Genomic DNA, 14,500 nt, shown 5'->3' on the forward strand with positions numbered 1-14,500 from the left:
ATTTTTTTCTTATTTTCCTTCTTTTTTTCTTTTCTTTTTCTTTTATTTATTTATTTATTTTTGTACAAGGGTTTGAAACTAGGGGAACACAACCACTGAGCTTCATCCTAAGAATTTTTTTAATGTTATTTTTTAATTTTTGAGACCCATTGTTAATCACAATATTGAGGTATTCTTATATCAAACAAGCATTTTGATCACAAAATAAATATATCATTTTAGCAACTACTTCTCTTTTACTCCTTTTGTTTTTCATGCCTTAAATTCAAGTGAAAATGCTTTATTTTCATGTTTAGTTACTTTTTTATAATTTTAACCATTATTTTTTTTGTTTGTTTTTTTGTGGTGTTGAGTTGATGATATAACCCAGCACCTCATGTGCACTAGGCCAGCACTCTCTCACTGAGCCACAAACTCATCCCACATTTGACCCCATTTTAATAAAATTATTTTCTTCCTTTCTACCCATCCTTGCTTTTTTATTCACTCTCCAATCTATGTGACTAAAAAGGAAATGAAAAATGACACTGCCTAATGTTAATTCTGGTGTATGGGGCACTGGGTTTTTGCAAGATTCCCACCCCTATCCAGGTTTTGCAGTATTCTGCTGTATGTTTTGAACTCTTCATAGGAGCCTTTAGCATTTTTGAAGAACAATGCAATCAGTTTCCCAAAATATGGCACTATTTTTGAACTGTTTGGGGACATTGAATGATATGATGAGAAAAGCATCTTGCATAGTGTGGTTGTTTGATTCTGAGAGGACACAAATTTCTTTGTGAGGTCACATATGGTTTTGTTACCTAGAATGTCCTTCTCTTTGCTGTTTAGCATAATTCAATTCATCCTTCAATACCTAGTTAAACGTGAAGAATTTGTTCTCCCAGTCAATACCTATGCCCATGCAACTGGACCCTTTTCTCTGAAGACTTAGAATCTGAGCAGCAACAAAGTAACAACAGAAAGGCTTCCAGTGTGCTCATATAGCGATGGGGTCCAATGAGAACTATAAAGGGGTTTTGACCACAGAAATCACCTGGCAAAACCAAGCTCCTTGTTTTATTGAACTTTGTTATCAGGTTCCTTGACCTCCCCAGTGTCATCTAGTGCATATTTTTTAAAAATTAAAGCACCTAGTTCAGTTTCAGCATCTTGAAGCCCAAGTCCCCAACTGCTGCCCTGTCTCTATAGCATTAGGTCAGGCTGTCAGAATAAACCATAGTTATACAGAAGTCATTATAAAGAGGCTTTTTCTTCTGAGATTGAACCTTGAGAACGATGGCCGTCACCTTTTTCCTCATTCTGAGATGCCCAAGGCTGGCTGGAGAAGAGATCAACTCTTGCTTGCCAAGTAGCTGTGCCCATCCTGTGCTGAAAGGGTATTAGAAGGTGCTGAATGCCACAGAGCTAAAGTAAAACTCTTTTGAAAACATGCTTTGTCCGTTGAAAACATGCTTTTTTAATCCTGGCTGGGCTCTTTCACAAATAGGGGAGGGACCTTGCTAGTTGCTTGCCAGTGCCTATTCCGCATCCATAATACACAGACAGTGCTGAAATCATGCTCACCTTTATGCAAATAAAGTATTATTATCAGCTGGAATTTTGTAAATGGAGATACTCTGACTCAGGTTAGCAGAGTGGTTGAAGGTGAACCATTGGGGATTTGGGGTCCAAACGTGACCAGAGCCCAAAGGAAATTTTTCCCTTAGACTAAATGGTGTCACAACCATGAGCATTTCTGCAAGATCTCTTTCATTCATTTCAGAAAGAGTTTTTAAGGAGCAATATAGAGGCCAGGTGACACAGGGAGGGTGGTGTAGGAGTATAATTGATGGAAAAGCATGACTAATCAAGAAGAGCAGAACCATTTGTTATGCTAGTGTTTGTTGGTGGAATTGGGCCAAGCCATACTAGAAAGTTTCCAGAGCTAGAGAGAAAAACCTACAATCCCAGAGTGTTAAATATGTCTGTGGAGGATGAGCCACGTGGACAGAATGCAGAGGAACAAATGGGTGGAGTGGGCATGGCTCTGCAGAACAGTGCAGCTAAGAGGCCAGATGCTGGGTGAAGCCTATGAAAAAAAAGTGGAGAGGATCTAGTGAGGCTTACTTGTTTGGCAGAGCTGGTTAGGCAGTTTCAGGTTGAGTGAGTGGAGCCCAACCCATAAGAACAGTGGGCATGGAGAAGACAGGGGAAGCACATTGGAGGCAGCATCCCACCCAGCACCTCTTAGGTGAGCATAGCCTAGGAACCAGGTGGTACAATGATGCAGGAGCATAGGGTGCATCCATAGTAAACAAAGGGTGTCAGGAGAGGCATCCAGTAATTCTGTCAGGAGTCACTGTTGACCCGTGGGGAAGAAAGGTCTTTAGGTTCTGAGATAGAAATGTGACCTCAGGGTCTGCTCCACAAGGGGCCTCAGTTTCCCCTCTTACACACTGAGGCAATGGAGGGAGGCTAAAGATGCCACAGCACAGCCTTTCTTGGTTCCTCCCTCTCATGGGATGCTGTGCACTTTCCATATTTTCAGATTGGCTGGGTTCCATGGGGTTTCTGGAAGGAATCCTGAGGATATCACCTGAGACACTTTGTTCTTGAGGAACAACAATTTTTCTGGCATGTTCATAGAAACTTCTCTTGGTTTCTGCTGTTTACTTACTGAGACCTGGAAGTCCAGAGAGGGTAAGCCTGTGATGCAGCCACCACTTGCTTGAGCCTGATGTGGATCGCACAGTCCCCTTCACTCACTCACTCACAGGCAGGGGTTTCCTAGCACCTGGGCAATTAAAAAAGCATTGATAGTGGAAGAGACCTTGACACTTTCCAGGAGCAACTGTGGGAAACTCCCTACTTCTGTAAAGTAGAACATAAAGTGATGCCTGCCTCTCAGGCTGGTGTAAGGCCAAGCCCCAGCTTCGTGATTCTCTAAAAGGCAGTTTGGCATGGATGGAGCAAGGGATCTATTTTGACAGTATTATGATGTCATATTTTTTTTTCTCTTAAACATTTATTTTTTAGTTGTAGGCTGAAACAATACATTTATTTTCTTTTTATGTGATGGTGAGACTTGAATCCAATGCCTCATGCATAATAGGCAAACACTCTACCTCTAGGCAAAACCACAGCCTTCATTTAGTTTTATATATGGAAACATAACCCCTTGAACACATATTCAGGTCTATCAAAGCAAAAAAAAAAAAAACCATTTTTCAACCACTGTGCTCTATTGCCCCCTGGGGCAGCCCTGGACAGTAACAATGATCTCTTTCCAAATAGAAATTTGGCATATAGAAGATTGGAAATCTCTCCAAAGCCAGAAAAAAATCAGTATGACCTGCCCAATGAAACACTTACCCAGCCTCAGTAATTTTCAATAATTTATAAATTCTTTCTATTCCTCTATCCCCACCAGAATTCCTGCATCATTTCAAAATAAACCCCAGGTACTCTGTCACTTAATCTTTAAGTATTTTACTAGGCATTTTTCAAAAAACAATTCCATTATCAAGCTGAAACTCTTTATAATTCCTGAATACCATCCAAGATCCAATTCATTTATAAAGTTACCTAATTGTCTCAAAGAGATTTTTTAATCACTTAAAAACCAAGAAAGTTTATCTTTATCTCTTGTGATTTTTTAGGCTACCTCAGCAGATGGATGGTCCAGGAGGTTGGTAGGTTTGTGTGAGGGTTCTATAGAACTCTCTGCTATAGGGAGATCTCATCTACCTCCACAGCAGTTATGTGTCACGTTAGTTCTTTACCTTTGTATTAGTTCTTTACATTTGACACTTAAACCTAGTGTGACTTTTGGTGTCGATCCAAGATCTACATCATTGTAAGATTGTAATGTCCTTTAGGGCCAGGAGCACAAGCCTCGCCCATATTTGCACAGTGTACATCCTCAAATATTTGCTGAACTTGGGACCACTTACCTAGATCCAGAAGCCAATCCACAGCCTTATTTAAATGGTTCTTTCTATCAAATAGTCATTCAGTGAGTGTTTTCTGCACTTTTATTCTGCTAAAGTTTTTTACTGATCTTGACAAAATTTCAAGATGATGTTAATGAGACAAAAATAGAGCTTGATTGAGAAGATTATTGCACAAATGCAGATGCAGGGAGCCTACAGGGAGCTGTGGTCCACAAGAAGGTCTAAGGGAGCTAGCAGGATACCTGTTTCTCCTCACTGCAGTATGTGCTCAGAGAAATATCATCCAAAGACAGGATGATATCAAACTGGTGGCAAAGCTGAGCATTGCCTCAAGTTGGTCATCTGCCTGTGGTTCTCAACCCTGGCAGCCCATCAGAGTCACTGCAGGGCTTGAGAAGAAAATGCTTATAGGGTCCACCCCAACTCAATGAACTCACAACCCTGGGGCTTGACTCACAAGTGGACTTTGTTATGCTCCCTGGGTGATCTAGCACACAGCCAACTTGTCAGTCAGTGAGTTTGTTAGCGTACGGGGCATCTCAGCAGGGGCTGAAGCATTCAAGAACCCATCTTCTTCCTGATTTCTTTTCCTCTATCTTCCTCTTCCCCTGTTCATTCCAACCCTCACCCAGAGAACTTAAACTCAAAGATCACAAGGGAGGAGGATGGTCAACTGGAGAGGAGCCCACCACCACCATTATAGGGGATGTATAGCAATATCTGGAAATGCTATTAATTGCCACTCCTGGTGAAGCAGATTTACAGGAATCTAATGTGTAGAAAGCCAGGATGCTGCTAAATATCCAAGAAGGAACAGAACAATCCCCCCTCCTCACCATATCAAATGCCAACAGAAACCTTGACCTACAGCCAGGAGAGATGTGTTTCATGGTTGTGCCCAGGGACTTCTTAATCTGGACACAGCTCAGGGTGGGAGGGGGCTCTGCACAAACTTTGGCTTCCTGTCTGCTTGACCTTGCATCCTATGGCCACTGGAGCCCATCTGCAAAGAATTTCCTTATATTCCATATTGGTTAGTTTAATATGCTCTTATCAAAATAAGTCAGATATGAGGAAGGGCTAAAACCATGAGAAAACAGAATTCCTGAGAGACCAGGGATGGATAGAGAGAGTAAGTGTTATTTGCAAAGTCTATAAACTCAGCAGGTGTACTATAGTTATGCAAGACTATTAACCCGTAGAAAATTAATTCTAGTTTTCATTCATTAGTAGCAACTGAAATTTAAAAAAACACTCAAGTAATTTTGAACAGCACCCTCCTGGCCAATGCCAATAGTTGACTATCTGGGGAAAGCACTGTCAATCACCACGCCTGCGAAGCAAAAAAAAAAAAAACAGTAATTTCAAAGAGCTTGCAAAATCATCCAAACAGCAGCCTGTTTTCTGTTCTTTTTTTTTCCATTTCAAAGCATTCAAGAATCAGAACTATGGAAAGCATTCCTCTGGAAATTTGAAGATAGAAGGTTTATTAGTTCTCTTCAAATCAGAAGAGGGGAAATAAGGCAGGGGCCACAAAGCAATGAGGTGTATGCTTCCCTCACGCTGTGCCTAATGAATGGAATAGTCAGACGGATCAACCCAGCTGTGGAGGGAGAAGGAGCTGTACAGACTTGATTTGCAGGCGGTAAGTGATGGGTACCAGAGTCGAGAAAAGGATCCTGACTCTTTAATCATAAAGGCACCTTTCTTTAGAGACAATGGGGATGTGTGTTAATACTAGTTCTTGGGGCTCCCATGACTGGGCCTTTGCCTCTTAACACCCACAAACATCCAGTTTACCTGGGAGCTCTGACATCAGTGGGGAAAAGACCAGGGTCCTGCTGCAGGGCAGGACCTACCTAGTCCAAAGATGTGAATGGGAGCAGGCGAAGATTTTATGAAGAGCACACTTTTGAGGTGTAACCTCTGGATTAGAAAGGGAACCATTTCCTATGAGGAGATCTTTAAAGACAAGTCAAAACTGCAGGGCCCACAGCAGAATGCATCTGAGGAAGGATGGTCACTGAGAAAGGTCCAGTGCCTGGGTTCTGTCCCGCATCCTTTTGCTTGCTGTCAGTCTCCAGGGATTCCTTTCTCACTCCATTTCCCCGGAGTCCTTCTTCTCTTGAGACCACAAGAGAAGGAGCAATTGAAGGTCATTTAATGATAGAATAGACGTGATGCTCACCCTTACAGTCATGCAGGGGCACAGATCCATAGAAGCTGCTCTTAGCACTTTGCTCTGTCCTGTCTCCTCTGCACTTACTCTGGGTGTCTTGGAGGTGAGAAGAAACAGGAACCAGAATGCCTGGACTTTTGTTTTGTTTCTATTTTATTTTTAATTTGAAAAATTAAAATTGTCTGTATTTGTGGTGTATTTTGATATGGTTACCCATTGTTGAACAGCTAAATCAAATAAATGAATGAATATAGGCATTACCTCACATGCTTTTTTGTGTTCAAAACACAATCTAGTCTCTTAGCAATATTCAAGTATGCCATAGATTGTTTTTAGCAACAGTTACCATGTTGTGCTCTTTATCTCTTTAAACTTTTCTCCAGTCTTCCTGGAGTTTTATGTTCTTTGACCTCAAACTCCCCAAACCTTCTTCCCTTTGCTCAGCCACTGATAGCCACCATCCCATTCTCTAGTTACAAGCTTGACATTTTTGGATTCTGGGTATAAATGAGACCATGCAGCATGCCTTTCTGTGCCTGCTTATTTCACTTAGCATAAAGTCCTCCAAGTTCATCCATGTGGTCATGAATAACAGAATCTCCTTCCCTTTTAAACTAAGTAGTATTTTATTCTGTGTATGTGTGTGTTTGCATGTGTGTGTGTGTGTGTGTGTGTGTGTGTGTGTGTGTACACATTTCCTTATTCACTTGTTGATGGCCACTTAGGTTGATCCTTATCTCAACTATGGATAATGCTGCAATAAACATGGCAGAGTGTGTGGATACTTAACCCAAAACTCAGACTTAGCATTTCTCTTTCATGTCTGCCCCACCCCCACCTTTGATAAAGAGGGCATATAACTAGACCTGATACTGAGGAGAAGTTGTATCAGCCCAACATAAAGTCCAATGTGGGATGATAGCCAGGATCTTGAGATGGCTTCTGGAATTTTCCTTCTACTCTGTAGACTTGGAACAGAATGAAAGCAGTCTGATCCATAGGAACATCAAACCCAGGGTTAGGCACACTTTAATTCCATGGATGAATGGAAAATAAATAAACAGATTGGCCAGTAGATATATGAAAGAATGGAGAAATGGCTCAATGAATAGACTCAATACATAATTCTACAAAGATGGGGAAAGTACATAGTTACATTGTTAACAACAGAAGTGCTTCATTCTTTGTGTTGGAAGGCAATATAGATGAAGAAGCCCTCAAGAAAGAGGCTTTATTTACATTTTCAGGAAAAATTAGATAAGACAGACTCAGAATGTCAAGACTCACAGGTTTTCTCTCAAATGTGTAAGCTAGAGAGAAAAGAGGAGAGAAAAAGGGACCTTATGAAAATAGAAGAAAGTCCAGTAGAGTAGAGAAGGGGCAAGGGGAGGGGAAGGGGAGCCATGAAAGAATGAAACAGAGCAGTCTATGCTACATGTGCATACAAACATACCACTATTATGTATAACTAAGATGCACCAACGACATTTTAAAAAGGATTAAACTTTTAGATAAGAGGGAGAAAAAGCAGAAGTCAAGGTACAAAGAATGATGTGTGGTCTGGGTGGAAAAGGATTGAGCATGGCAGGACACAAGCATTTGTGTAGGAAAGGACAATTCACAAGCCACTTCCGTCACTGCTGGAGTAAGTTCTGGGTTTCTTTACACCTCAAACACAGCACTGTCCAGGCGATGATGGTCTCTCAGACTTTACATTTCTTTTCCTATCTTTCTCTGGATCCTCTGCCACTCTGAGATCGGGCAGTGATGGCTCTTGCTAAGGGGTTGAACTTGGTCTTACAGAGGGGTGGAGTTCCTGAAGGATTTTGAAGCAGGGATGACTTGCTGAGAACTCTAGCCAGTCACTGAGGGATGACCAACACCGGCAGCAGCAAGATGCAGTGACTCTGGAGAAAGAGGAACTTATCCAGGCCTGGCTCACCATGCCCCCCTAGAGTTGTCTTTCCAAGGGAAAGCCCACATAGGAGGTAGTCCTCAGTAAACAAGGAGCAGGGTGAAAAGCCTCAAATTAATGCACAGAAACACAAGTCATACACAAACTTTAAGACTTAAAAGAAGGATCAGATAGTTAAAGCTTAAATGTTCTCTTCATTAGGGAGGAGAAAATGTCATGGGCCAAGGTCCTAGAAAATTCTAGAAGGATAATAAATTATTAGAGAGAGAACAAATGAATCCAGGAGAGAGAAATCAGTGTGTGAATAATTCTCTTTGGAATATGAATGAGCCCAAAAGAGATGTTATCTTGTGCCAGTTCATCCAGGGGTGGCCAGGAGTCTTAGTCTTCTTTTCTGTGGTAGACAGGAGATTTAGGAAAGGAATGAAAGCCAATTGTGTGTCCAGTCTTAAGACAGACAAGAAAATTCCTGGGAGAGGCCCTCCCTGACGTTGGAATGGAAGAAATACCAAGATTACAGGGACCTCAATTCTGAAGTATCTTATAAGGCCTCTGAGCATGTCAGAGTGCCAGTCTTGGGGGTGTCATTTCTGAGCTCCAACACCATCACAAGGGAAGCCTGGTGTAGAACACAGGATTGAAGGCCCACAGCAGGCTCCAGTCTCAGCCCCATCTGCTCCTGGCTGTGCAACTATTAAGCAAAAGTTTTCATAGGGGTAAGGCAGAATGTTAAGGGACCCACAGTGGAGCTGACAGTAGGGGAAGGAGGTGGGGCTTAACTTCTAAATCAGTAAGTACAAAGGGACTTCAGGAGAGGGGGGAAACAGGGTAAGTGGGTGGAAAATGACTAAGGAGGAACATCAAAGCTAAGGGATTGGACAGGACTGTTGCTGAAGGCCAGGTGTCTGGTAAGATGTTGAGGGTGGGGGATGAGGGATTTGATCAGATATCAAGAGTGGGGACTTTCATTTAATTGACCCAGTGGAATTCTTAATTAAAACCTGACTCAGTGGACCAAGGACAGACACTGAGAGATTAAAGGCCAAGTTAAAGCTGGGTCAAGGGTAGGGTCTTTGTCATTTGAAAGAAATACTAGCTTGGATCTTGAATGTTAAAGACCCTGTGTTGAAGAATTGGTCCCCAGCCTGTGGCACTATAGGAGATACTGGAAACTTTTAAGAGGTGGGACCTAATGGGAGGAAGTTGGGTCATTGGGGACATGCTTAATCTTAAAGGGAATATTTTACCCTGGCCCCTCCTCTTCTCTCATCTCTCTTTTCCCCAACACCTTGCCTTTCCTACTTCCATGAGGTAATCAACCCTTCTCTATCACATGCTTCTATGATGACGTACTGTGCCACCCCAAAGCAACAGGGTCGAGCAGCCGTGATCAAAATTTCTGAAATTTGAGCCAAAATACAACTTTTCTCCTTTTAAGTTTATTATCTCAGGTATTTTGTCACAGTAATGAAAAAATGGCACAAAAGAAAATCAAAATGCAGTAGCAATGGTTCGGGGCACTTAAAATAGAGTCGCAAGGCATTTGTTAAATCTGGTCTAGGACAATGTCTGCAGCTGATCTTTGAGCTGTGTTGCAGACACACACAAACACAGTGTGTATACAAAGATCTTCAAACTGGACCAAAGAGAAATTTTCTGAAACATTGTGTATTAACTTCTGCTGACCTTCTGTACAAGGAGCTTTTCCCCAGACCACACAGAAACTGAGAGCACATACAATCCCTTTCTTAAAAGACAGCTTAATTCAAACAATTATAGCTCCTGATTAACAAGTGACATAATCTCAGAACCCCCTTGAAGTTTAAAGCTGCAAATACAGCCACTGTTTTGTAAAATCTTGGAGGACCTTTTCAAAATTGCTTATATCTGTTTTCCCAGACTGCAACCCTAATTAGACCCAAATTAATGTGATACTCTTTGCTGTTTTTGAGACTGATCTTATTGTTGGTTGACAGTCATAAGACACTTATCTTCTTTGAGTCTTTCCCACCAATCCATGGGAATAATACCTATTTTATAAGGACAGCTGCAAGGATTTACAAGAGAAAGTGCTTGTAAAGTATGGAGCATGGTGGCCATGACCTGTCGGTGTCCAGGGAGATTCTCTTCTTCCCTTTCTTGAAACAAAGATATTTTTCTCAGAGTAGGTCCACTCCCACCCTCAGCATATCCCACTCAAGAAATGCCCTTCATATGTCTTAGGTAACTGAGGACCAGACAAATATTCCTGCCCCCACGGGAATCCTAGCTGAAGAACTGAAGCCATCCTTGATACACCTCAAAGGGCACCTCAGACACTCTGTGCTGAGTCTGTAGCTGAAGATCATAAACAACCAGGTCTGCCTCAAAACTGGCACTCCAGGTTGCACATTCCCCTCAGTAAGAAAATCTAGGGCTGGGATGTGGCTAAGGAGCAGAGCTCTTGCCTGACATTCGCAAAGCCCTGAGTTGAACTCTCAGTACTGCAAAAACACATGACAAAAAGAGATCATGAAACCAATGTGAAAATCTGAAACTGGAAATTTCCAAAATCTGAAACTTTTTAAACGTCCACATAATACCACAGTGGAAAATTTCATACCAGACCTCATGTTATGTCACAGTCAAATCATAGGTACACAAAAAATATTGTACAAAATTACATTCAGGCTATGTATGTCAGACATAAGTGAATCTGGTGCAATCTGTCCCCAGAATTCTCTGTATGTGTGTGCACATATTCCAAAATACCCCTCAAAATTCCAAATCCAATACACCAATATATTTCTGGTTAGGAACACTCAGCCTGCAGGGAATCTCACTAGCACATATTTGGCACTATTTGGGGGAGCTTCTTGGCTGGCAGGAGGTGCATGGCATCTGTTGCCTGGGCTATGATTGGGTCTGGGCCAGGATCAGGGAGGAGGCCCTAGCCCCAAGGCTGTATGAAGAAGCAGGAGCTGAGGGCTCTTGGGCTCCTAAACCCAAGCATAACACTTGACCTCCACCAGCCTTTGGGAATGGCAGCCAGCTCTGTGGGCTCTCTTCCATTCATAGGTCCAATCTCCTCTTGGCAGTCCTGTTCTCAGCAATCCCTGCTGGGCTGGGCATTCAGTCTGGGGAGATGGAGATGTTATGTCAAGGGTGGGTTCCTCATGGGATTAAACATCTCTCTTCTCAGAGAAGACTGGGGGAACCGAAGCCTTGGTCCATTGGATCTTGAGTTCTGAGTTTTTGTCATCAGGAATGCATGATGCCATACAATTTGGGACCTAAGGGATATCCAGGAAGGAAGGATTGATGTGTTCCTTGGAATGTGCTGTAGCAAGTGGCAAACACATCATTAGCAGATGTGTGACTGTGCCTGATTCAAGTCATTCACAAAACCAGACGATGGGCTTTATTTTTACACTGCACACTCCTTAGAAATCACCAAAAAGAAGCAGCAAAGGCTGAGTTGGCAATATTTACTTTCTCAACTTTTCAAGTCTGGGGAAGTGTTTTTAAATAGGGAGGAAAAACCTACATATTACTCCTTCCATTCTGCTAGAAACCTTGGGGAAGCTAAGTGGAGCATATCTGTCAAGACCCCAGGACTGAACTCCAAAATCATCTGATGGAATATGTAACAAAAATCCCTCAAATGACTGGAATGTTTTTCCACATTTGTCTCACTTCACCTGCAATGCAACCACTCTTCCCCACACGCCAGCCAGCGCAAACATGAATCATGACATCCACTGAGGGCTCCTTGTACTGGTCTTGTTTAACTAACATCTGTCCCCTTCTGTAGGTGCTATGATTTGCCTATGCAGACAGCACGTCTTTGAGCAGCCCTGAGGGGCTGGTCTGGGTCCCTCCTCTTCCAGTAGCTTCCTTGGTTGAAGACTTGTTCTCTGATGCAAGGACCATGCCAGCCATAGCTCTTTCTTTTTCAATTAAAACAAACCAAAAAAAAAAAAGTCTGACTCAGACTAATTTTACTCCTCATCCTGCACTTCCTTATTATTCCCATGAAAGGGTGTGTTTTCCAGTTCAAACAGAAAAAGGAATTGAGGGTTTAAGGCAGTTCTCAATAAGCAGACCCCAACTCTGGGGCACAGGAGCACCAGGCACCCAGAATGTGCCTGGGGGATGGAAGGCGGGGTGGAGTCTGACCCCCTAATGGCCATGAGCCCTGCCTGTGCTTCTCAGACCCTGGGGCATTGCACTCCTGTGACCCCACACTCCCTGCCCCCTCACCCACTCTTTCCTTTTTCCTCCATGAAATATTCATGGAGCAACTGCTTTGAGTAAGAGAGGCACTTTGACCCCCCTGCATATCTGGGTCTCTAGCTTGAAAGATAAGACAAGCATCCATGAAATATTTAATAATGATACCAAGGCCAGAACCAGCAATTTAGAAAAAAAAATAGGAGTTGTAGGAGTGGGGAAGAGCCGTGAGGAATGATATGGTCAGAAGAGGTTTCCAGAAGATGTCAGGTGTCGGGAGGAATCCCCAGTAGGGAGAAGATGTCCCAAGAGAGGTGTCAGAACCAACCAAGGTGGGGGAGAGCAGATGGGGCTTTGAGAACTGCAGAGAAGCACAGATTGAGCTGATCACAAGCCAGGTAGAAATAGGCTGAGACAGAACAGAAAGAAGAATGTGATAGAAATGGACCAAACCCTAAAGCCAGGGGTGCTGGCAGTTAGGAAATGCCAAAGACAGCTGGCCACCAATAGCAGCTGGAAGAGACAGGGAGCATCCCCACACAGGTTCACCATTGATGCATTGATCTGGGACTTCCAGCCTCCAGAACCACAAGACAGTACAATTCTGTGTTTTAAGCCATAGCATTGTTATGGGTCTCTGTGAATCACCCCAGTGGCCATGTTCATCACAGGGAGATTGAGGAGTGTCATTTCCGCCCATCTCTGCAGTATGGTGGAACAGGAGGTGGATGGGGCAGGGCAGCCTCTGCTGCTGATGTTCTGGGGCACCTGTGCCCTGAGAAAAGGCTGGCAAGGGTTGATTTTACTGTGATCTTTCCCTTTAGGACAGGCTTTATTCTCATCCTTTTGCAAATAATGAACCCTGAGTTTATTTCCAGGCCTTCCTGATATCTATCATGTTTCATGAAAAAGAGAGCTGATACTAACCTTTTATGCCTCATGTTCCTAGCCTTCAAATGACTCTCAGTTGCCCAGGAGGGACATTGCCTTAGCTCCCCAGGGATGCCTACAGGCTACCTGAGGCATTGAGTTTAAGGATGAGCCTAGGCCATGTCAAATTTCTTGGTAGATATCATTTGAATCTTATTCTGATATGGGAAATCAAACTCACCTTGAATTTCTAGAGGACAAAACTGACATCTACTTGAATTAGTCATAATCATCAGTCCAACAGGTGATGTCATCACATCTCATTGTTCATCTCAGTTGAGATGAGTTGCAGGAAGGTCTTCTCTGCTACCTCTGATGCCCAACTTATAGAAATTACAGAGAACAAGGCAACCTGTTATCACTGGAGAAATGGCTGCCCCCAGATGACACAGATGGCAGAGGCAGGCTGGGTTGGTGCAGCACACAGAGAGAGGTGCCAGATGCCAGTGCATGGGAGCCAAGGAGAGTGTGCATGCATAGAACACTCCTCAAGGAGGCCATACTCACACACAGCTGCTCGATCCAGGCATGCTGTCTTGCTAGGGTCATTGGAGTCTGATTGAGGATTCAGAGACCAGCACACACTGAGGGAGAGCTTCCTGGGCAAGGGCAGGCCAGGAGCAGAACAGGACAAGGGAAGGCACTCAGCCAGAATGTGGGTGTGGGGAATGCCCAGGGATGTCTAGGGTAAAACTCAGATCCCAGTGCCCTCGCTTCCAGGCCGCTGGCCTTTTGTACCCTCTATGAGACAGGCAGTGGCTGGGGCCTCCCCCGAGGGCAGCTCCCTGCAGGGAGAGCTGCTGTCATCATCCAGAGGAGGCACCTGTCTGTAGCACCACTCCATCTCCCAGGGTCAGGGTCTCCATCTGGTCAAGGGCAAACACAGGTTGAACTGGTTCCAACAGGTACCATGGAGGCCAGGAGAGGAGCAGGTCTGCAATGAGGATGAAACCAAAGAATGTCTTTGACAGAGTGAGGGTGGAATGTTCTGTAAATAAGAACAGGATTAACCCATCTCTAAACCTAAGATCCCCCCGCCCTTGCAATTTATTCAAGAGAGGGAGGCCCGTGGGGTGGTGGGTGCTGCAGGTACCTGGAACCTGTCAGTGATGTGAACAGGATGGGCATCCTGCCACCTGCTGGCAGAGGGCACAGCGCAGCCCAAGCCAGGCTTGATGAGAGGCAGAGGCTCCAGTGAGAATTCAGATCCCTTGTCTGTCAGGTAGGGTTCCTACAATCACGGAGGCAAAGAGAACAGCAAAAGCAGAGGTGGTGCTAGGCTCTGCTCTGTGTGGCCCATACAGAAAAAGCAGAGAAGAGAGGTGCTGC

Source organism: Ictidomys tridecemlineatus, unplaced genomic scaffold, assembly GCF_052094955.1.
Source record: "Ictidomys tridecemlineatus isolate mIctTri1 unplaced genomic scaffold, mIctTri1.hap1 Scaffold_1042, whole genome shotgun sequence".
In the NCBI taxonomy this organism is placed as follows: Eukaryota; Metazoa; Chordata; class Mammalia; order Rodentia; family Sciuridae; genus Ictidomys; species Ictidomys tridecemlineatus.